Source organism: Schistocerca gregaria, chromosome 8 (genome assembly GCF_023897955.1).
Source record: "Schistocerca gregaria isolate iqSchGreg1 chromosome 8, iqSchGreg1.2, whole genome shotgun sequence".
Lineage (NCBI taxonomy): Eukaryota > Metazoa > Arthropoda > Insecta > Orthoptera > Acrididae > Schistocerca > Schistocerca gregaria.
This window is the reverse complement of record NC_064927.1, coordinates 128455319-128479179: the sequence shown is the minus strand read 5'-3', so window position 1 is coordinate 128479179 and position 23861 is coordinate 128455319. Positions and strand designations below refer to the sequence as shown.

Below are 23861 nucleotides of genomic sequence, written 5' to 3'. Positions count from 1 at the left end.
TTGTCTACATCAACTGCAAATGTTAGGACAGATCCCATATCATTAAATTATTAATTTTTCTTTCATTTTGTGTTTTTGTGTATTTTATTAATGCGCAATTCTAGCCAATGCATAGAATGTTTGGCTGCAGGATACAGACACAGGTTATTATTTACAGGAAATTAGCTGCGGAACACGAAAGGAGACGTGCGTGGCTCAACCCCATGACTACATCGAACTATTCTTTTTTAAACGGAGCCATGCACAGCCCAAGTATCTAGAGTACAAGTAACCACATGCAAAGACGTAACTCATTTGCTCGTATGGCATGCTGTTAAGAAGAAGAACTGCACTCAGCAGGAGTAACCGTTAGGTACCGTCGCAAGGTTCTTTGTAAAGTCAATGAGTGGATCCAAATATATTACCGTTTCCTCTCGTGAAATCATTTTGGCTCTGAAACAGAAGAAAACAAAAGCAAGAGAAATATTAAATTCAACATTTAAAAATGCATTCACACAGCAGATAAAATCACCAATAATACCACCGATTTACCATGGCACATACTCTCAAATAGGTGATATTAAAATATTTTGTTTATTTTACTTTCCAAAGAGAACTATGAGCCGGGCGCCGAAATTCTTATTACATTTTAGACTCAAAAAGCCGTGCAATTAACCTCTGTATTGGTTCATGTTTATTCAGAATTTCTTGCGCCCACTTGAATGGGAACTCTTTCTTTTATAAGAAAGGAAAAAGAACACATAGCAGACTGGCAAGACTAATATTTCTAACTGTAATTAAATCTGCAACATTAAGGCTTTCCTAGAGGAAAATAAACTTACCTCAGATAATCTGTATAGGTTCAAGTAAAACTGCTCGCGTGAGAGAGTGTTTCGTTTTAATGCTCGTGATATTTTATAATAGTAGTGAGACGCCGTGCTAAACCAGCAGGACAGGACAGGTAGTTTAAATTGTGAAAAGGGTCCAAAATAAGGGGCTGTCACTTACACTCCAACATGCAACTTTATTATTTGATCAAACATTACAAGAGCCACAATTTTTTTTTTTTAAACACACGGCTTTAATCGCTGGGAGTTAATTACCGGCTGAAAGCCACTTTAATTTAAAAACGGCTAAAGGCCAATAACTTGGAACGCAGTCATAATCAGAAATTTAAAAGGCAAGCCCTATCTTACAATAGTTCTTTATATAGGCTGAAGACCCAAAGAATATGAGAGTTTCAGAGCAAACAATTTGAATTCAAAATCGGCTGAAAGCCCAACACTTAAGGCTAAACAACATTAAATTAAAAAAAGGCCTTACATAAAACAGTTAGGCAAAACTCAACCAAAACAGAAATTTAAAAGGCAAAGCCTTATCTTAAAACAGTTCCTTAGTTAGTCTGAAGGCCCAAAGAATCAGACACCTTAAGAGCAAACAAGTTAAATTCAAAGCGGCTGAAGGCCTAACACTTAAAACTCCACAACATTTCTTCTTCTAAATACCAAAGGCCTTACGTGAACCAGCCTTTAATTTAGGCTCGTTGCCTTAACAGCAAAACAACTCAAACTCAAAATCGGCTGAAGGCCCAACACTTAAAATTCAATAACATTAAAGCCTTTAAAATGCCAAAGTCCTTACGTGAAACAGTTCTTTGAACTAGGCTGAAGGCCTTAAGACCAAAACAACTCAAACTCAAAATGGGCTGAAGGCCCACCACTTAAAATTCAACAACATTAAAACCTTTAAAATACCAAAGGTCTTACTTGAAACAGTTCTTTACATTAGGCTGAATGCCTAAGGAATCTAACGCCTTAAGGGCAAAATAACCTTAATTTTAAAAAAAATCGTCTAGAAGGCATAGAAGCACAAACAACAAGAATAAACAAAGGTAGTACATCCAAGGGCGCTCAGATGTTCGAGGGTCGGACTGGAATTCAAACACTAACGCTCGCTTAGCTGAGACAGGCAGTTGGGCCAGCCATTCTCGAACCGACAGCAACCAAACCGACAGACATACAACGGACCAAGCGACAGGATAACTTTCGTGTCCGGTATCGGTGAGCCACGGACCTTGTAGCAATGGGAACAGCCCCTCACACTCCGATCGCGCCGGCACCGGCCCCGTACAAACCACCCGCTGCGCAGATTTCTTCGCTGCTCCACGCCAACCGACCAACTGCCCAGGCCCGGAAAAAGTGAAGGACCAAATATACGTCGGCCGATGAGACGACCAACCGAAGGACCAACCAACGATCATCCCGCTCCAATCTCCCTCCGTCGGACAGTGCATGCGTGTCGCCAGCATTCGGCGAGCAGTGGCTGTTGGCGCCTCACCGGCGCTCCCTCCCCGACTTCACTGCTGCTGCGCCCCGACTGCACTGCTGGTCCGTCTCCAACTGACTACCAGACACGAGACGACCCGGAAATACTATCAGTCGCTCCAGAGATGGTACGACGGTGCACTTATCGATACGCGCTGCTGCTGCCGCTCACGGGCAAGTAACGTTCGAAGTCAGTGACGCCAGTAAATGGAATTAGAAAACGAGGCGGCGGTACCGTAATTAGAAGATGACAAACATGCAAGCATGCTACAGGCTCAAATGTTTTCGATTGATTGAACCTAGTACAATATAGTGTACAGAGCGTGTTGAACATAAGCGAAAGTAACATTGTGTCAATAACGAGTAATAGGACCGCTAATTCTCAACATAATTGAATATGTTATTTGGGGTCACCATTACTGTCAGCTCACACACCGATGATGCCGTTGGCTGCAGGAAGGTATTGTTACTGGTTGACTGTAAGAAACAGAATAGTGAGATAACGTCTGCACTTGGTGTGAGGAATGGAACCTTTTTTAAAAAAATTTAGATGCATGATACGTGATGCACATAAACAAGAGAGAGAACCAGATTGCAACCGATTACAAGGTATCTGTAGCATGAACCATCGTTCAGATGCGTAGGGTGGATAATACGAATAGGGAACGATGTGGGAATGGAGTGGACGTATAAAAACCGGTATTGAGAAGACAGACTGAGGTCCGAATTCGATTCTCAGCCTTGGTACAAATTTTCACTCGCCGCATCAGTCTGTATACATAAAATCATATTATATCGTGTCAATGTCCTCTCCACTCTTCTTCTCTCGCCCACAGCGTGGAAATGCAACTTGTTAGTTATCGCAAGTGATTACGTGACGGTATCATTGTAGTATAGCTGATATAATAAAAGTCTGTCTATAAACTGATGAGCGAGCAGCGCTTATCGATGGAAGTAGCGTTGGAAGATGGTTAAGAATCTGTTTCCCGTCTAGCAGTGCAGTGCTGCTTGCGATGCAATGATTTACGTCAGTCCTGTTCATGTGGACGTCTTCCATTTGTTACATTGCTTACTCAACCTGTATTATGTTGACGCATTTAATGGGAAACAAAGACTGCCCGCGTAGGTTTACGTGCTGCATCGGCACTGTTTCTAAAGGCGCGCTGCGGAACAGCCTGTACAGGGTTGAGAAAATAAACAGCCTATGGTTGCTTCTTCCGACATAGTAGGACAGAGTGTGGGCTCGCCCGTCCGTCACACGTGAAGGTGACCGGGACAGATCCCATAGGGATGGCGACGAAGTTGTCCTTGAAATCTGGTTTCACAGGACAGAGAGGATCAGGTTGTGGAAAGGGGCCAAGGTCAATTACTGTCAGTTATACAAGAACACACAGTACTTTACTCCTCAAACCAATGCACAGTTTTCTCTTTAAAACAACAAAGATCAATTCATGGCTGAGGGCCCAAGCAATCTCTCCAGAATAAGTTTAAATGATTGCTTTTAAAATACCAGGGCTTAGATAAACGGCTGAAGGCCTTACTCAAGTAAATTACAATATCTTCTTAGCCGAAATAATATTTCAGATCAGATAAGGAAATTCATTAAAAGCCAAGCATTTACAAATTCTGGCTAAAGGCCCTATTAAGGAAAATTCAAGTTAATTCTTCGGCTGAAAGCCCAACAAAAGAAATTTCTTTACATAAGAGACTTTAAAGATAAGCCTTTACACAGTACAACAGAAAAACATCTTAAGAAAACAAGAAAACAAGTATCTTGTCGGCTGAAAGCCCAAGCAATTACTGAAGAATAAATAAAGACAACCTCAAGATAAACATTTACATAACATGGCTGAAGGCAGTTTCAGGAATTGAAAATAATTAAAAAGAGAAACCATACAGACAAGGATTTACATATTAAAGCCACAGATTCTGATACAAACGCGCCTGAAGGCCTAAATACAGAGCAACAAGAATTTTAAGAGAAACATGCCTGAAGGCCTAATCTTAAAGTTGTTATAAAGTTCGGCTGAAGGACATTTACTAAACATAAAACAGACAATATTAAGACACGCCTGAAGGCCTGGCACAGTGCCTGCGACCAAATAAAATGACAATCACAAACAACTAACAGTGGTGCTCAGAAGTGTTCCAAGGGTCGGCCTGGGGAGGAAACTCTAACCACAGCTTAGGCGAGACAGGCAGCCAAGCGTAACACTAAACAATCAGGTTGCCGCACGGCCTATGGACGGGTGAAGAACCAACCAACCGCCTAATCAATTCCCTTCCACCCGACCAACAGCACGACAACCGAAGGTACCAGCAAAGATGAGGATCGCAGCAGGACTATGTCTTAATAATTGGCGTATAAACACAGTCAAGGCAGAACAAACAAAGACACAAGGAGAACAACACCAAGCTGTCGAACTACATGCCGTGCCGGACAGCATCAACACGGTGAGGAAAACACACTGCTGCAAAACTACGCTAACGGCGAAGGCAGGTAACTGGAACGTTAACGGCCACAAGGCAGAAGATACCACTGGTGCACTTCACTAATAAATTATAATCATTTCAAAGGTTAAACACCATACAGGGAGACGGCTACAAAATTTTGCTAACTCCAACACACCATCACATTGCTGCTTGTGGGGACAGCCCAGGTTTCAACAACCAGCAAACAAAGAAGAGATGTCACAAGGGTTGAGCTTTGATGACAGGATCACTGCTTACTCAACTCCAGTAGGCAGGTGCAGTGGACGACGAACTTAGCAGTTGCCGCAGCTAGTGCCGCACAACTCCGACCGCGCGTGCGCGCCTCCAGCGGCCCCAGCCTGATTACGCCCTACAGACTTCCTTGCTGCTCCGCCGAAACCGACCCGATGCCTCACACACCATGACACGGAAATATACAGGGTGTTTCAAAAATGACCGGTATATTTGAAACGCCAATACAAACTAAACGAGCAGCGATAGAAATACACAGTTTGTTGCAATATGCTTGGGACAACAGTATATTTTCAGGCAGACAAACTTTCGAAATTACAGTAGTTACAGTTGTCAACAACAGATGTCGCTGCGGTCTGGGAAAAACTATAGTACGATATTTTCCACGTATCCACCATGAGTAGCAATAATATGGCTAGTCTCTGAATGAAAATACCCGAAACCTTTGACAACGTGTCTGGCGGAATGGCTTCACATGCAGATGAGATGTACTGCTTCAGCTGTTCAATTGTTTCTGGATTCTGGCGGTACAGCTGGTCTTTCAAGTGTCCCCACAGTCACAGGGGTTCATGTCTGGTGAATAGGGAGGCCAATCCAGGCCGCCTCCTGTATGTTTCGGATAGCCCAAAGCAATCACACGATCATCGAAATATTCATTCAGGAAATTAAAGACGTCGGCCGTGCGATGTGGCCGGGCCCCATCTTGCATAAACCACGAGGTGTTCGCAGTGTCGTCATAGGCAGTTTGTAGCGCCACAAATTCACGAAGAATGTCCAGATAGCGTGATGCAGTAATCGTTTCGGATCTGAAAAATGGGCCAATGATTCCTTTGGAAGAAATGGCGGGCCAGACCAGTACTTTTTGAGGATGCAGGGACGATGGGACTGCAACATGGGGCTTTTCGGTTCCCCATATGCGCCAGTTCGGTTTATTGACGAAGCCGTCCAGGTAAAATAAGCTTCGTCAGTAAACCAAATGCTGCCCACATGCATATCGCCGTCATCAATCCTGTGCACTATATCGTTCGCGAATGTATCTCGTGCAGCAATGGTAGCGGCGCTGAGGGGTTGCCGCGTTTGAATTTTGTATGGATAGAGGTGTAAACTCTGGCGCATGGGACGATACGTGGACGTTGGCGTCATTTGGACCGCAGCTGCAACGCGGCGAACGGAAACCCAAGGCCGCTGTTGGATCACCTGCTGCACTAGCTGCGCGTTGCCCTCTGTGGTTGCCATACGCGGTCGCCCTACCTTTCCGTCACGTTCAGAGTCCGTTGAAATTTTTCAAACAGATCCTTTATTGTATCGCTTTTCGGTCCTTTGGTTACATTATACCTCCGTTGAAAACTTCGTCTTGTTGCAACAACACTGTGTTCTAGGCGGTGGAATTCCAACACCAGAATAATCCTCTGTTCTAAGGAATAAACCATGTTGTCCACAGCACACTTGCACGTTGTGAACAGCACACGCTTACAGCAGAAAGACGACGTACAGAATGGCGCACCCACAGACTGCGTTGTCTTCTATATCTTTCACATCACTTGCAGCGACATCTGTTGTTGAAAATTGTAACTACTGTAATTTCGAAAGTTTGTCCGCCTGAAAATGTACTGTCGTCCCAAGCATATTGCAACAAACGGTGTATTTCTATCATGCTCGTTTAGTTTTTATTGCCGTTTCAAATATACCGGTCATTTTTGAAACACCCTGTAACTGCCACACCAAAGAAGTTACAGCAGTACTAGTATCGATAAACGCTGCTGCTGCCACTGACAGAGGCATGTGCGCAACTCGTTCAGATAGTGTCTGAGGGAGGAATAAGACGGCACTCGATGGTGACAAAACGCCCAAAGGGAAAATCGGAATTAACGCGAGCCGACCACGGCACAGCCCTAGCGTTGCACGGACAACTGCATCAAAAACAACCATGGATGGTCTGCGTCTTGGAGGGGTACTGCAGCCAGTGTAATGTGTCAATAATACGAATACGAGTAGTGTCCAATAGAGATAAATAGGATCTCGCATCTGTTGAGCACCAGTTTTTGAGTGGCAGTCTCGGTCTTATGAACTTGCAGCTTCTTTCTTATAAAGAAAGTGTACTACCCAGCAACATAGTCGGTTGTAATGTAACTTTATACATGTACACATTATTGGTATGTTTGTAAATGATTAGACAGAGTTTGAAAGCGGTCTGATTGTGGATTTTCATTTGAACTGCTGGTCGAATCGTGAGGTATCCGGGTTTCTGGGTCATTCAAATGTGACATTGGTCCAATGAGATTTCTTTTCCTTTGTGTTTCCCTCAACTGTGCGGTCATCAGCGCCCATGCAAAATCCCAATTTTTACACAGTCCAGATTATACCACATTCCAATCTAGACACTATCACGAATGACGATGACGATGAAATGCTGAGGACAACTATACACCTAGTTCCTGGACAGATAAAATCCCCAACCCGGCCGGGGATCGAACCCGGGTCTCCGTGATCCAGAGACAGCAACGCTAGCCACTAGACCACGAGCTGTGGGCCAGTGTCCGGATGTTGGACTGCGTTGAGAGCAGGCATACTCGTCGCCAAGGTTTCGGTAGACTACGTCTGCCACATGAAAAAGTTGGCGATGTTGTAGGGTAAGAACATCGTGACGCCCTCACATCTGTGCCTGCCATTCTATAATAAATAAGACTCCCAGCAACAATCTGTGTCATCTCACACCACTGGTCGGAGACTAGCAACCGCGTAACTAGGGAATTACCATTCTGTGTGCAGGGTGCCGCAAACACCACAACAGAATATACAATGACTGAGAAGCATGCACTGATGATGAATGGCTTCACATAGTATTCAGAGATGAACTGGAGTTCTGCACTACTTGGGAGGACCATCGTCGGCGAGCATGGCGGCCTTCTAGGGCGAAGTCCCATTCTTCCAGTGCTTTGGAGAGGCAAGTGTTACTCCTAGCGTAAAAATGCAAGCAACCGTCCCATAGGACTTCAGGCACAATTGGTAGTGGTTGAGGGGAACTCTGACAGCACAAAGGTACATCACAGACATAGTATGTCCCCATGTGCTACCTCTCATGGGATGTTATTGTGGCGCCATTTTTCAACAGGATAATGTTCATCCTAGGTGGAACACGTTTCCGTGAATTGTCTGTGTGATGTTCACGCGCTTCTGAGGCCATCATGGGATGGCATTGCAGTGCGCTGTTCAACCACATGTGGAAAACGTCACCATGGATGTGATGTTCAAGTAATCCTGAGGCCAGCAAGAGCCGCAGATCTGTCGCCGGTAAAACATATGTGAGTCCAGGTTAGAGTCCATCTCCATCCCAGTTTCAGTGCCCAGGCCATCAAGGACCAGTTGCAACAGTTGTTGGACAGTTTGCCTCAGAAGAGGATACGAGAGCGCTACGACACCATTCCCAAACGATCTAGTGCACGCATATAGGACAGATGGGGGGCAACGGCATAATGCTGAGTAAGTTCTTTTGCAGTATCACGTAAAATTGACTCGATTTTGTAGTCACTGAAATAACATGATATATTCACAACCCGCGAAGTTTCATTTCGTTTATTCCTCAGCCTCCATGTCTGAGAAAAACTTGTGTACTAGCTGCTTCTGCTAGCCTAGCGCTCGAGCGTAAACATATGTTCTCGAAGGTGTTCACCTGGTTGTACATTTACTTTTACAATTTGGTTATTTTTGTTTCATAAGTAATTGGTAGCCTTCATTGGCGCTATAAACTGAGAAGGTCGCGTAGAATAGTGCATGACTTAAGAAATGTTTTGTGAGGCTGTTCATATGATGTGATATTCCAGAAGAACTGTAGCTCACATTTTTATTATCACGCAGAAATAATAGCGTAAGCGAAATGGCAATGAAATGTTAATCTACTACAACCCAAGTGAAGATTTTATATTCTGAAGTTTATGTACTTTACATGGTTCTAGGCGCATCAGTGAGGAACCCTGCGACCGCTACGATCGCAGGTTCCAATCCTGCCTCGGGCATGGATGTGTGTGATGCCCTTAGGTTAGTTAGGTTCAAGAAGTTCTACGTCTAGGGGACTGATGACCTCAGATGTTAAGTCCAACAGTGCTTAGAACCATTTGAACCATTTTTGTCCATTATTATGTGAAATGTCTCTTACAACTGGGCAGAGTAACTTTTGTTATTCTTTGCATGAACCACCGATAGTGGTCTTCCATTGTATCCTCAATGGATCTTTGAAAATGTTGTCAAGCAATGACAGAGATGACGAAGGAGCAGGATGGAAGCAATGAAAAAAATCGGCTGTTCTCCTGTTTTTCTTTCTATTCATTTAAAGCGCCATTTGTGATTTACGTTGCGTGTTGTTTTGATTCCTTGGTCTGGTATATTCTTCAGGTGCTAATAATCTTGTCAACAGGCCTCGACCGTCCTGCGTTAATTTTAAGATGAATTCTGGACTCTCGGTGTACGAACGCCGCAGCGTTAACGGCGCCTTGTGCATGTTCACTATTGAGGCATTCGTTTCATTCCACATCCATTAAGACTGTTGCAAATTCGCAAAGGCTCCGTTCCTAATTTTAGCCATCTTTACAGTGAGTTTCATTTGCTATTTTGATTTCAAGAACGTCTTTTTATCGCACTATGTCCAAACCTGTGTGTCTTTCAACAGCGGCCGCTTCACTGCTAGTGACCTTGGCACCGAGTTAACACTGACACAAGACATGTGATTTGTGACAGCGTTTCGTGCCGAGTTAACTCCGGAACGAGAGGGTGGCGATGAGAAATGGGAGGAGCGGGAACACACGCTAACCGTCGAGCGGGAACAGTCGTACTGCTGCAGCAGTAGCTTGTTTTCTCAGACAGATAAAAGCTACGTATCCTAGAGGGAATGCTAGATCAACTTCTATATGTAGTTTCTTGCAGATAGAAATTCTTAACCTTATCCTGGGAAGGACGCAAAATAAATAGAAACAGGTAAAGAACGGAAGTCAACGAATTGGTAAGTTTTTAAAAACATTAGTAGATATATACACTACTGGCCGTTATAATTGCTACATCACGAAGGTGACGTGCTACAGACGCGAAAGTTAACCGACAGGAGAAGACGCTGTGATATGCAGATGTTCAGTTTTTCAGAGCATTCACATAAGGCTGGCGCCGGTGGCGATATTGCTGCTCGCGTTGGTCGAGAGTTAGCAGAATATGGAATCGGGGGGCTCAAAGGGGTAATACGGAACATCGTGCTGGATCCCAACGGCCTCGTACACTAGCAGTCGAGATGACAGGCATATTATCTGCATGGCTGTAACGGATCGTGCAGCCACGTCTCGATCCCGGAGTCAACAGACGTTTGAAAGACCATAACCATCTGCATGAACAGTTCGGCGACGTTTGCAGCAGCATGGACTATCAGCTCGGAGACCATGGCTGCTGTTACCCTTGACGCTGCATCACAGGCATGACCGCCTGCGATGGTGTACTCAACGACGAACCTGGGTGCACGAATGGCAAAACATCATTTTGTCGAATGAATCCAGGTTCTGTTTACAGCATCATGATGGTCGCGTCAGTGTTTGGCGACATCGCGGTGAACGCACATTGGAAGCGTGTATTCGTCATCACCATACTGGCGTATCACCTGGCGTGATTGTATGGGGTGCCATTGGTTACACGTCTCGGTCATCTCTTGTTCGCATTGACGGCACTTTGAACAGTGGACGTTACATTTCAGATGTGTTACGACCCATGGCTCTACGCTTCGTTCGATCCCTGCGAAACCCTACATTTCAACAAGGTAATGCACGACCTCATGTTGCAGGTCCTGTACGGGCTTTTCTGAATACAGAAAATGTTCGAGTGCTGCCCTGGCCAGCACATTCTCCAGATCTCTCACCAAATCAGAACGCCTGGTCAATGGTGGCCGAGCAACTGGCTCGTCACAATACGCCAGTCACTACTCTTGATGAACTGTGGTATCGTGTTGAAGCTGCATGGGCAGCTGTACCTGTACACGCCATCCAAGCTCTGTTTGACTCAATGCCCCGGCGTATCAAGGCCGTTATTACGGCCAGAGATGGTTGTTCTGGGTATTGATTTCTCAGGATCTGTACACCCAAATTGCCTGAAAATGTAATCACCTGTCAGTTCTAGTATAATATATTTGTCCAATCAATATCCGTTTATCATCTGCATATCTTCTTGGTGTAACAATTTTAATGTCCAGTAGTGTAATAGGTATTTATATAGCAGTCTGGGTTTGAAAAGTGTGTCCAAATATTTCCCTCGTTACATGTAAAAAAAAAATTGAATATGAGGATCGGTAGTACAATTACGAATGGAACACTGCACAAAACCGCGGCAGTTGAGCAGCAGCATTAGAACAGTTCCACTGTAGAAGACGGCAGCATTCAGTGATTCTGCCCTACTCTTCAATTTGTGCCTCGAAACAGGCTTGCCAGACATCAAGGGAAGATCAAATAAGAGCCAGTTATAGCAAATGTAAAAACAGCCCTTTCGTTTAGAAAAAAAAAAGTCTAGTAAATGGCTTTGTTTGCTGGATGGTAGTCTACGAGAATTGATATGTACCATGGGAGTTAAAAAGAGTACCATTCAAACAATCCCGAATCTCGCACGAAACTCAGCTTTCCCTGTACTCCCACGATATCCTACAAACCATAGATGGAGGGCAACAGGCAGATCGCTTATCCCTAGATTTCCAGAAACTATTTGATACAATGTCCAACTACAGACCGTCGACGGAGGTCCAAGCTTACGGTTTAGATTCTCATATATGTGAGTAATAGGACCCAATCCGTTGTCCTCGATGGCGAGCGTTCATCAGAGACAAGGATATCGTCAGGAGTGCCCCAAAGAAGTGTTAGAATGGCTTTCACTCTAGATACATAAATGACCTGATGGACAGCATGGGCAAGAGTCTGCGGCTGTTTGCTGCTGATGCTGTGGTATGCAGGAAAGTGTCGGGTTCTATAAACTGTCACTTAATCCGACAAACAACAGAACGACTCACATTAAACCATCGTGCCACATCAGTCTGCGAATGACCCCCTTCCATTCTTCTTATGGATCTCCTTCGTAGAGTATCTGGTAGACGCCTTCTTTGTGCCATACTACACCCACCTGTGACTGTGCACGCAGGGATTGTGGATGTGGAACTACCCGGCGAACACTACCCTGTTTGATAGGTGCCCTTACGTCATCGTTGACGTAGTTGACCACTGACCGGAGTGCCACCGTCCGTGCAGAACACGATTGTACGGACATTTGTTGACATTTTGTATGATTATACTGTGCATTTGACACAGCACGGGAAAATAGCGGTTTGTTGCTTTAATTTTGGACGCCAGTGGAATTACTTATTTATTCCTTCATTCAATCATGGCATTCATTCGTTAATGAATTTATTTACTCATGCACTCATTAATTCAGTGATTCAATCATGCTTCCACTCATTCGTTATGTTTTCTCTATCATGTCAGCCAGCCAGTCAGTCTGTAAGGTGTCAGGCAAAACCATCACCTTCCATGAAAACCCTGACATGATAAGGAAATCCAGTAGTATGTCACATAGCTCCGAATAAATCGTGACATTAAATTAACCAAAGTAATACGAGTAACGAGTGAGCAAATGGAATACCACAGACTAACACAAGAATGCCTAAATGCATGTCGTAACTTCCCACCGTGAGGCAGACGCAGTTCCGAGGGGAGAAACGAGGACAGAAGCCGAGAGCAGAACCGTGTTAAGCTAGAAGGTCCTACGATAAGGGAGGGGCTGGACACCCACGTCGCCAGCTAACTACTAGGGCTCACCAACCGCACGTTTTAACGTGAGACTTTTTCGCGTCTCAGGTACGTCAAGGACCACCCCCCAGCCCATGTTAAAAGCTAGAGCCCTCCAGAAAAACAGTATAGATCTTACGATAACACAAAAAGGGCCACTACCACCCGCAAGTTTTAGCGTGAGACTTTTTCGCGTCTCAGGTACGTCAAGGACCACCCTCAGCCCATGTTAAAAGATAGAGCCCTCCAGAAGAACAGTATAGATCTTACGATAACGCTAAAAGGACCACACCAGCTGCAGGTTTTAGCGTGAGACTTTTTAGCGTCTCTGTTACGTTGCAAACTTTAAAAACATTGCCCCACAACGAAAAATATAACGTTTCTCATTGGATAGACAGAATTTTTGTAGGCGGAGCTTAAGGTTAACATTGAGACCCTGATTGGTCAGATGAAAACACAGCCAGATAGTTTTTTTAAACCAACTTCGGTAAATTGTAGTAAGGAGAAGTTAGAGGAGAGTGACTTCCGAGATGGCAAGGTGAGCGGAGCTGTGCTGCCCGCCGCTGCCCTGACGCTGCCTAAACACCGATAAGGTAATGAACGCACGCGATGCCCCTTTTTTGAGCGCATAAGGCTTCACTCAGAACTGCAGAAGTCTCATCTGTTACACCTCCTTTTTGCGTAATACTAGTGTCGATCGTTAATTAAAACTCATGGTGTTCACATTTGCCACTTGAAGAACAGATCTGAAAAACGATGATTTTTCTTTTATATAGTTATTGAGAAGCCACATCAGCCACTGTAATTTACGACAAGTTAGATAAGTAATTAAAAATAATTGATGGTCACTGTAGACCATTTTGATAGTTTTCTCTTTTGTGAAACTTAAATTAAACCTAGATTATAGATATGATATGGCATAGGTCATCCTTCGATCCATTGTAGAACTTGGAAACCCATTCAGGGAACATTCGTTCACATTTTTGTTGAACGCAGTTGGTTTTTACCATCCTGTATTAAAACATTTCCTTTTATCAATAGTGCAATTTATAAACGATGTTTTGTGAGTAGAATAAAATTTCCAATGGTAAACTTAACTGCTTTCTCGACGTTATTTTACCAGCTAACTAAAAATAGGAAAGCCTTGAACCCCTTCCACTAAATTTAGTTAAGATTCTTTTACAGGGAGTGCAGTGGAGCTGACGCTGAGATCATTTAGTATTTGGTTATATCATCGCTAGTCTCACTGAACTCTTCTGAATTCTAGATGTCATGTGTGGTCTGGCGTCTCCATACCAGGAACAGGTCCCAGGTTCAAACTAGTAAATTCCCTAAAAAACACGCTCAGAGCGTCGTTGCGCGAAAGTGGTAGGGAGACACGATATAGAACAAACAGACACCACCATGAATGTTTAGAAAATTGCGACCCTGCCAGGATGGTAAAATACCATGATTGAAGGTCGACCACATGCCTAACTTGGTCATTAAAATATCCTGCTGAAAAATTTTCGTAGTAAAAAAGTTATACATAGTCGAAAACAGTAGCTGCAGCGATAGATAGTAAAAGTATAAAATAGAAATGAGTCTAGCAGAAACAACAGCATAATTAAGTTATGAATTTTGAAAATTGTTAGAATTAAGTTTTCTCCCCAATGCAAGCGCGCAGGCGGCGGATACATCGTTGACAAGTTGGTTCTGACCCAACAAGTAAGTGAATGGATTGTCAGTCTTGGTAGTGTCAAATCGTGTGAACAAGAAGCTTATGAAACGCGTGAGATCGTATGAGCGCATGTTGACGCGAAGTAGGGCACTTGAATTGCTTTTAAAACAGAAAATAAAGGATTCGGAAAGATTAGCAATAGCAAATTGAGACCTTGACCGAATTGAGGTAGAGACCCAGCATGAAAATCGACAGAGAATAGAGGACAGTACAACAGGCGATACAGTATCGTGAGAAATAGGACATATAACGCACGATAACGAGGATAATGTACGCCAAGCACAGAAAACCTGGGTCAGCATACGACAGAGGAGCAGGAACGTAGAGAGACAGTCGATGAGGATTCTAACTTGCGTCTTGAATACGTAGAACCCATAGTACAAGTAATCAGAGCTCCCTCACCACAGAGTACAAGGAATGTGAGCAGAAACGTGTCACAGCAGAGGTCATTGCAATCGGTTGCGAACCAACACTTGGGCGAAAACACAGAGCGTAGGTCGTCGGAAGAAAACGCAATAGGACCCACCAATCTGGCAGAATTATTACAACAAATTACGGAAACGATGACAAGGCAAAATAAAGACATAGTGAACCAAATTCAAATTCAGAATGCGGAAACCACGAGACAAATGCGTGAGATTAAAGAACAAAACAAAAGAATTCAGCTACACCTAAGTCATATTGAAGACGAGGGAAAAGAATCTTGAGAAGTGATAGGAAACTTAATAATAGGTCACAATCAATTGAGAACAGACATTGACAAGGTACAAGCGGACGTACAAACATTGCGTAATGACACTGAGGACGAGATCAAAACATTACGTAACAACACCCAGGGAGAAGTCAAGAAACTAAAGAAACAGATAAACGTAATTACTAGACAAGCAGCAAGTACAGCGCGTGAAATTGTTGAAAAAAGTGTGTTACACAAACGTATCACAAAAGCAGCGCTGAAAAGATATGATAACCGCATAGTCAAAATAGAAGCGCAAACAAAGTGACAATTTCAGAAATTGCGAACAGAGTTGTTGCAAACCATTGAAGAGCGTAGTGAATAGGATCGAACAAGCACAGAGTCTGCAACCACATCCGTATCTGTAACAGCACCGGAGAAACAAGAAATTAACGAAGATATTACGCATTTGCGATTCCAATCACAGGCGGAGAGTAACATACGTGAAACCAGACAGCCTGCACCAAGGGTAGGCGCAAGTTACAGTGGACAATATCCAATGGATCTACCACAACAGGAAAGAACGACGAGAGAAATGATCAGAAACAAAAGTGGCGAAGAATCGCGAATTTCATATGGAACTATGACAAAGTACGACAACGATCATTTCCTCACAGTCAGAAAATTTCAACACTTTCGAGAAGGAAACTCATTACATCCACGAACTTTTGTTGATCAATTCCGAGTAGGATTACCAGAACACTGGACGCTAGCACACAAATTAGACTTTATATGTGCACACATGTCAGGAACAGTCGCAGAAGCCATGCAGAATGTTGCAGCGACATGCCGATCGTACGAAGATTTCAGAGGGAAGTTTCCCTCACGATATTGGTCCAGCGAAGCACAGAACAGAGTGAAGTACGAATTATTACAGAACCCATATTTTGAAAATTCAGGAGAGAAGAGTCCCGTGAAATTTTTCGAAGTAATGCCAAACAAAAATCAATACTTAGATGTACCATACAGTGACGGAGAGTTGATTAAATTATGCTCGATGAAGCTACCATTGAAATACCAGCAATCATTAATAGGTCGCGGAGGCAATGACGTAGAAAGCATTTAAAGGTATTCTAAGGGAACTAGAGTTCATATTTTCGGAAGATGACGCAAGAAAAAGACGAAGCGCACGTGAACACGAAAGCAAAAAGCAGTGGAATCCACAAGACACAGTACGAAGAAACAATAATTACGAACCACGTGATAACTTCGCACCAAGAAACGACAATAGATTTCAACAAAGAACCGGTTATGGATTTAGAAGAGAATATGGCAATAACTATAATTCACCCAGGAAAGGCAACAACTATTACAGAGGGAATAACGACAACCAGAAGAGGTACTGGAGAACCAATAGACCGACAAATTATCAACAAAGAAACCACTATCAACAAGTTGAACAAGAAAAGCGAATACAGATAGAAGACGTGGAGTTAAGACCACCAAACCCCAATAAAAGTTCGATTTGACAGCTTAGCGCCCATGCCAAAGAGAATGACGCACCGACCCAGGACAACTGCAGCAACTTGAACAGAGAAGTAAAAATCTTATCACGAGAAGAGAAGAAGGAAGAAACAAATCCGCAGGGACCAGATGAAAACGAAGACAAGAAAATAACAATATCGTATTGGGACGAAATTAATTGGGAGAATACTGACGAGGAAGATGAATTACCAGAGACATGCACAACGAATGTAGGAGGAAAGGACGAAGTAATGAGTATTGCAGAGCTACTTGAGATGAAAACCAGGGAAGGCGAATTAAATGAGGATAATGGGCAGTCGACAGAAGTTGAAAATAAGTTACGAGTGGGCACACAACCCAACGTATATAATGAAGGAAGTTATGAAGCGATAATTAGTGCATTTAGATGCGATTATGTGGAAGTAGCGACGAAGAAGGAGAAGATAGATGAGGATGAGGAAAAAGTAGGCGATGTAGAAGAAAGCGTAAATGAAGGAAGAAATAGAGAAGAGGAAATAAAAGAGAGAGAAGTAGCAGTCGAAGCTTATCCTACAAAAAGTTCGAATTCACAAGGGAAATTCCTAAAAAGACTCATGTATGATTTAGTGGAGGATTCGTTGATGCAAGAGGAAGAAGAACAGAACCAACCCTTTCAAATTCAACCAATTGTGAAGGCCATGGTAAAGAATATCCCAGTCAATATTGTAATTGATAGCGGAAGTGAACTGACTGCGATCTCAGAAAATTTATTCATGCAGTGTAACGCCAATGAGGAATTGGCAGTTCTGAAAACACGTAAGATTAAAGTAAGAGGTCATTTTAGAAACAATACTGCGGAAGTTACGAGACAAACAAGGTTAACTCTTTCGTGCCTAGGTAAAAGATCGAAGCCAATTTCGTGATTCTACCTAAACTAACTGTAGATTTGATTATAGGTGCAGATTTTTTAAATGAGAGACGAGCGATAATAGATATGGGGAAGGGTAGCGTAACATTCGGGAATGTCACACTTCTCTTTGAGCGAAAGCTAAAATTAGAAGAAATACCAGTTATAAACAAACAATTGAGAATGACGCGAGATAAAGAGGATGAAGAATTAGAATGGTATGCACAAAAGGGGGAATCGCATCAACTCATGTTAGAAATCCATAAAGAAATAGACGAAAAATTGCAAGAAGTTCAAGGTATATCGGAACACAGTAAAAGAGAATTAGAGGGTAGTTTACGAGATAAAGCAGAGGTGTTTTTACCTAAGACCAGCAGTATTAAACACTTTCAGTACAAGTTTGAAGATTGATTTTATTACTGGTAAATAATCAGCACAATATTTCAAGATTATGTTGCAGATAAGATCGTCAGGAGAAAGAAGAATGAAGAGAGAGGAAGGTGGTAAAAAGAAAGTAGTTTCAATAATAACACCAATAGTACGATAGATTAAGGTGAAGGGATAAAGCGTAGATAGTCTAACAGCATGAAATACTAAAATGCTATACACCATGACACTACACAAAAATAAAATAAAAACGAATTTGAGGATTCTTGAGTAGACGTTAAGACTCCAAATATCTTAGAATTGTAACATGGAAAGGGCGCCGAAATTTGTAAAGCTTTTTAAGAAGGCGTAAAACAAGTAGATACTAGAGATATGTTAGATGATTATAAGTAAAACTTTTTGTAAGAACCGTTGTAAATACTCCAACAAAGACCAGATGCAACGACCCACAAGTTGCAACGCGAGATGTATCAAGAAAGAAAAGGACGTAGTATTAAGATTATTTTACAGGGAGTGCAGTGGAGCTGACGCTGAGATCATTTAGTATTTGGTTATATTATCGCTAGTCTCACTGAACTCTTCTGAATTCTACATGTCATGTGCGGTTTGGCGTCTCCTTACCAGCAACAGGTAGCAGGTTCAAACTAGTAAAATCCCTAAAAAAACACGCTCAGAGCGTCGTTGCGCGAAATTGGTAGGGAGACACGATATAGAACAAACAGACACCACCATGAATGTTTAGAAGTCAGGGAGCAGCAGCAAGCCGAAACACATGCAGCAACAGGGAAGTAACAGAGTTTGCGACTTTTACGAGTTCCTAACCAGGAGCGAATTTTATGATATCATCTGTGTGCTTTAATAGTTTAGTTTCTTGAGTTTCTGCGTGTAAATTTAATATCTAATAGCCACAATTCTTGCGTTTTCGTTCGCGTCGGAAAGTAAACAGATTTTGTGACATATTACAAGTTCCTAATCAGGGGACGAGTTATTTAGTTCTCGCCCCAATGCTTAAGTAGTTACGTTTTTGAATCTCTAAGTATTAGACTAATTTATTAGACACAGTTCCTGCGTTTTCATCAGTGTCTACATTAGAGTTGCGCAGCACGTGCCGAAAGTCCGTTTATCTGCATAGTTTAGTTTTCCACAGTCTTTAGTATGGGCAGGAACTGCGATTGTTGCGAGCCGAGTTGGCGACACTGAGCTCCAGGCTGTAATGGCCTCAGTTATACAGCTTGAGTCTGCAGTGGATGGGTACCACTGTTGTGGATCCAGCTGACGCCCACCACGTCCGAGTCCTCCGATCTGTCCTCACTGGTGGCCAGCCCAGTTCCTGCCCACACTGAGGTTTGGAGTGGGAAGTCGCCTTGAGGCGTAGCAGGTGGCGAAAGACTTCCCAGGCGGCCGCACGAGAGGCCTCCCCATGTTGTCTGACAAACAGGTTCCAGGTGCTGTCTATGGCTGACACTGTCGCTCAGCCAGATGCCGTCGCCTTTCCTGTTTCAGAGGAAACCACTCAGCCAGCAAGATCTGGGCAATCACAGAGGGTGGGATTATTCATAGTTGGGAGCTCCAACCTTAGGCGCATTATGAAGCCCCTTAGGTACATGGCTGCTAAGAAGGAAAAGAAAATCAATGTGCATTCCATGTGCGTACGAAGTACATCACTGATTCTGCGGATCACGCATCCAACAGTTTGTTGGTAGGTTTGTGGAGGCATGAATCTTAGATGTCTATGCACAGGTCATGTAAGTCGTGTAAATAACGGGCCGCTGTTTTCCGAACGCGGTGACGACACTCGATAGCGACCCAGTTGAAATCCATAGGACTCTTACATCAGGCGAATTTGGTCGCTCAGACATCAACGTGGGTTAAGTACAATGCTCCTCAACTACTATAGCACTGTTCTCGTTCAGAGACACGGACAATTATACAGCCATCGGGGAAGAGATCAAGCATGAAGGGGTGGAGGTAGTTTGCAGCTGTCAGCTTGTCTTCGATTATCGTCACAGGTCCTAAACAACCGCAGGAGAATGTCTACCGCAACATAATATTGCTCCCACCAGCTTGCGTCCGTGGCGCGCTGCTTCGAGCCGCCATTCTCTTCGATGACGGTGTTTGTGAAGACAACCATCGACATCGTGTAGCAAAAATGTGGTTCACCCGAAGAGCCGACACGTTTCTGTTAAAGTCAGTGGATGATCCCGTGCCTACTGCAATCGTAATTAACGATGTCGTTGGGTCAACATGTAGCACGTAGGGGTGGTCTACTGCGGAGCTCCATGTTCATCAACATACGATGAATGGTGTGTCCTTATACCTCTTTCTGTAGGTGCTCACGAAAGTAGCACGTGAACATTCGAGGTGTTCGTTCACAGTCTTTGCGTAATAACAAGCTGTCCATTGACAATGTCGCTTATTTCAGTGGATTTCTCCATTTGCAGCGCATATCTTCGCTAGGGTGGTCCCCTGTCGGTCTCGCTGTGCTTACATACTTTTCATAGCGCGTTACGTGCCCACAACCTCACCAGGTAGCATCCAGCCTCGCGGTGGCCTGTGTTCATAATGTTCTCGCTTATCAGTGATGTCCGCACTGACCACTTAACACCATTAGGGTGCATGCCCGTCTAGCCGCGCGGTCTAACGCGCTGCTTCCCGAACGGATAGACGTGCCGGTCCCAGGCACGAATCCTCTCAGCGGATTAGTGGCGAGGGTCTGTGTGCCTGGTAGCCCGTGGATGGTTTTTTAGGCGGTTTTCCATCTATCTCGGCGAATGAGGGTTGGTTCCTCTTATTCCGTCTCAGTTACACTATGTCGGTGATTGCTACACAAACACTGTCTCCACGTACATGTACACCATCATTACTCTACCACGCGGGGTTACACTCGTCTGGTATGAGACGTTACCAAGGGGGAGGTCCACTGGGGGCCGAGCTGCACAGTAATCCTGGGTTCGGTGTGGAGCGGCGGTGAGGTGGGTGGACTGCTATGGCCTGTTGTGGGGTTGTGAACCACTAAGGGCTACAGCGAGATGAAGCCTCTCCGTCGTTTCTAGGTCCCCGATTCAATAGACAAACACCACAAACACACACCCCGTTAGGGTGGGAAAAGTGACAACTGTTTAAGGCTTCGGAAAAATATAATATTCATTATATATCTTTTTACCTGCAAATGTTCAGTGTGATACATTACAATATGTAGAGACAAATCGTCTCAGCAGATGATCATCTTCACCAGGTCCTCCGTTATCGGAAAGTCTGCTTGCATCGACCATTGTCCCCTTGAAATAATGTCGATTCAACTGTGCGATCCATTCCACGATCTAAAAGAAATGTTTTCTGAGATGACTCATGTCCGTCAACTTATATAGCTGAGGTTCTTGGCCGCAGAGAAGTGTTAAGGCCGTCCCTGACGTGAGGAACACATGCCCTTGGTATCCGCAAAGTAACACAAAGTACAGACGCTACTTGATATGCAGCTGTTTATAGTTGGCTTATCTGCTCTCTTTGTGTGTTACGTCTGTTGGTCGATGTTGGAGTAACCGTGGTGGGAGGCAGCCCAACAGCTAACACAAACAGTATAAATCGACATGAAATTTACGCAATTAGAGATAATGACTACTTGCAGTATTGGAATTAAAATATGAATTCTTGTAGTAACTAAATTGACCCCATTAACAGTATTCCTTGCAGCGTTAGAAGAATTTAATGGAACGTACCAATACTGTAGTCACAAAAACCGTATTTTGGAGCAAACTAGGTGCTAGCGAAAATTGTTCGACTGTTACACACATACATATATTTAACAGAAGTCATTAAGTTAAGGACACATCATTAATTTACCTCTTAATTTTCTGTGGTTGCCGATCATACAGTCCATCCACTAAATCTCTCTCTCTCTCTCTCTCTCTCTCTCTCTCTCTATATATATATATATATATATATATATATATATATATATATAACGTAAGTACTCTCGAGCGAAATTGAAACGTTAAAAAAATTGACTATTCCTTGACCATTGCTCTTTTGTTACAAAGATAATTTTAAAAGCCTATCTTTGCCGTTTCTTGCTGCAATGTATAAATTTCTTATTACTAATGAGGAAGAAAACATTCATATAAATTATAAATAACGAGAAAAATAAAAGATATGATATTAAGAGTTAGTTGTTTAGGTATTGCACAACTGCTGTCGGAAAGCGAAATTCCTGTTCCGCCTTCGAGGTCGATTGCCGGGATATTAAGTATTTTAAATTGCCCTCTACAGTCCTTACCGTTGTTAGAAATGCAAATCTCACAATCAGAACTCGAAGTGAGTTATCGCAAATGCGAGTGGTCATTAAAGAAGATTATAAACAGCTCAAGGTCGGAAACTTATGGTAGTGGAGCGATCATGTGAAATCACGCTATAAACATTTGATAAGAGACGGGAATTAATGACCATGCGCGAGGAAACGTTTCTTATCGCTGAAAACAAGCATGCCGTAATACAATTGTCAGACATGATAGTGCTGTGCGATATGAAACTGATGTCAGACAAATCAGTACTCGAAGAGTGAAAACACTTCACTGAGTTTAGCGTTGCATCACTGAAGAAAGATATATTATCATTCATCTGCGACTAGGTTATCAATCAATTCTGTTGAGTGCAAGCAATATGTTTTGTAGATTTGTATTGCTCCAAAGAAGTGGTTCAAATGGCCCTGAGCACAACGGGACTTAACTTCTGAGGTCAACAGTCCCCTAGAACTTAAATCTACTTAAACCTAACTAACCCAATCACAAAGAAGGGAAAGCAGAAAGGTGGAAGGAGTATATAGAGGGTCTATACAAGGGCGATGTACTTGAGGACAATATTTTGGAAATGGAAGAGGATGTGGATGAAGATGATATGGGAGATATGATACTGCGTGAAGAGTTCGACAGAGCACTGAAAGACCTGAGTTGAAACAAAGCCCCGGGAGTAGACAACATTCCATTAGAACTACTGACAGCCTTGGGAGAGCCAGTCCTGACAAAACTCTACGATCTGGTGAGCAAGATGTATGAGACAGGCGAAATACCCTCCGACTTCAAGAAGAATATAATAATTCCAATCCCAAAGAAAGCAGGTGTTGACAGATGTGAAAATTACCGAACTATCAGTTTAATAAGTGACGGCTGCAAAATACTAACGCGAATTCTTTGCAGACGAATGGAAAAACTAGTAGAAACCGACCTCGGGGAAGATCAGTTTAGATTCCGTAGAAATATCGGAACACGTGAAGCAATACTGACCTTACGACTTATCTTAGAAGCTAGATTAAGGAAAGGCAAACCTAAGTTTCTAGCATTTGTAGACTTAGAGAAAGCTTTTGGCAATGTTGACTGGAATATTCTCTTTCACGTTCTGAAGGTGGCAGGGGTAAAACACAGGGAGCGAAAAGCTGTTTACAATTTGTACAGAAACCAGATGGCACTTATAAGAGTCGAGAAGCACCAAAGGGAAGCAGTGGTTGGGAAGGGAGTGAGACAGGGTTGTAGCCTCTCCCCGATGTTATTTAATCTGTATATTAAGAAAGCAGTGAAGGAAACAAAAGAGAAATTCGGAGTAGGTATTAAAATCCATGTAGAAGAAATTAAAACTATGAGGTTCGCCGATGACATTGTGATTCTGTCAGAGACAGCAAAGGACTTGGAAGAGCAGTTGAACGGAATGGACAGTGTCTTGAAAGGAGGATATAAAATGAACATCAACAAAAGCAAAACAAGGATAATGGAATGTAGTAGAATAAAGTCGGGTGATGCTGAGGGTATTAGATTAGGAAATGAGAAACTTACAGTAGTAAAGAAGTTTTGCTATTTGGGGAGCA

At 43.2% G+C, this 23861-nt stretch overlaps 1 protein-coding gene across 1 annotated transcript in view; it reads right to left on the bottom strand.

Moving 5' to 3' along the window:
* Positions 1-241: 241 nt before the first annotated feature.
* Positions 242-23861, bottom strand: part of LOC126284100 (uncharacterized) — a 305109-nt gene continuing 281489 nt past the window's right edge. Inside the window, exon 28 of the mRNA XM_049982753.1 lies at positions 242-432. The gene's annotated coding sequence lies outside the window, so the exon portion shown is untranslated. The remainder of the gene's footprint in view (positions 433-23861) is intronic.